The 1633-nt window shown below is 39.5% G+C and overlaps 1 pseudogene; it reads left to right on the top strand.

Annotated features, from left to right (window-relative positions):
- Nucleotides 1–319: 319 nt before the first annotated feature.
- LOC137254161 (COP9 signalosome complex subunit 1b-like) lies at nt 320–1419 on the top strand (annotated as a pseudogene).
- Nucleotides 1420–1633: the final 214 nt, after the last annotated feature.

Below are 1633 nucleotides of genomic sequence, written 5' to 3'. Positions count from 1 at the left end.
ATAATTTTTTGTTTTTATAAATTACATAAAAAAGGGCCGGAATGAAAACAACTACTTTTCGGCCTGCAACTTGGAAAAAATTCTTATATTTACACGGCTCTTAAAACTGTTTTAACTTTCCCAAGCAGTCAGGAAAATGTGTACGGGAACCACTTGGCCAGCTGAGGAACATGAGCTATACTTTGACATGTGTCGATGAATTTTTGTGTGAAAACGATTGGCAAAATTCAGGCATCGGTTGTGATAAAAGTTGGAAAATTTTAATTCGTCTTATTTGTGTAGACTAAGCAACATTAATTCAATAAATACGTTAAATAATATGTCACTGATGCCGGTACAACTAGCGCAGAATGCTCTCGAACCGATGTAAGTGGACGCACCCATTGAAGACAATGATAACAATGAGGAGCACCAGCTAACTGTGGAGAATCCATCGCTCGATCTTGCAGTATATGCGAATTCCTATACGGGATTAGCGACCTTATATCGTTTAAAATTTGTGGCTGATGTATGTCCATTACTACGTGTCGAGGCTCTCAAGCTGACAATAAAGCATGTCATGAATGCCTATATAGTATGTATCAATCGCTGCACAAAAGGTTAACAGAGTTAAATGCTAGTGGTGGAAGTAGCTCCGGGCAAGTTCCTACCCGACGTGGCAGCGCAGTCGGCAGCGCAAGCTGGTGCTGATGCAGGTGGCGTTGCTGCCGATGCATTGGACTTGCCTGCATTCGATAGCAATTGGGTTGAAACAAAAAGTAAACAAGCCACATTCGATTTGGAGAATTAACTCTGATTTAAAAAATTATAAATCAAATTAAAGAGAGCATACGACGTGCTCATGATGATTTGGGTGATCATTATTTGAGTTGTGGAGTTTTTAACCAATGCCTTGAAATGTTATTCGCGAGCACGCGACTATTGCACCAGTGGCAAACATGTTATCAATATGCGTCTCAATGTGATCAAGGTATCGGTATATTTACAAAACTGGGCACATGTTCTCAGTTACATCAACAAATCAGAAAGCATACCTGAGTCCATGGAGGGACTAAAGGAAGCTAACCTGGCAGTCGCAACACGTCTCAAATGCGCTGCCGGTCTGGCAGAATTGTAGACAAAAAGAAATATAAATCGGCAGCTAAGAAATTTTTACAAGCGGGCTTCGCTCACTGCGTATGTCCAGAGATGCTATCACAAAACAATGTTGCTATGTATGGTGGTCTATGCGCATTAGCCACATTCGATCGACAAGAATTGCAGAAGAATGTTATTTCATCTAGCTCATTTAAGTTATTTCTTGAGTTGGAGCCACAGTTGCGTGATATAATTTTTAAATTTTATGAATCCAAATACGCATCCTGCCTAAAGTTACTGAATAAATTCTTTAATGCTCAAAAATTGAGTTGTGTGGTATGAAACTAGCACCTTCTGCCCGCTTTTAACACTTTGAAATATTATGCCGACAGTGCTGTGACGATTTGACTTTAAGAACTTACCGTGCCATTTGCTAAAGGCCATCAATTAAACCGGACTAGAAGCGTACTTGGGGAAAGGTTGAATAAACAACTCTCATAAATAACCGAAAGGTAATACAAAAAGAGGAAAATGATACATTCTACAAATGATTCTC

The sequence above is a fragment of the Eurosta solidaginis genome, chromosome 5 (assembly GCF_040869045.1).
Source record: "Eurosta solidaginis isolate ZX-2024a chromosome 5, ASM4086904v1, whole genome shotgun sequence".
Lineage (NCBI taxonomy): Eukaryota > Metazoa > Arthropoda > Insecta > Diptera > Tephritidae > Eurosta > Eurosta solidaginis.
The sequence above is the reverse complement of the archived record's forward strand: the minus strand, read 5'-3'. Positions and strand labels throughout refer to the sequence as shown.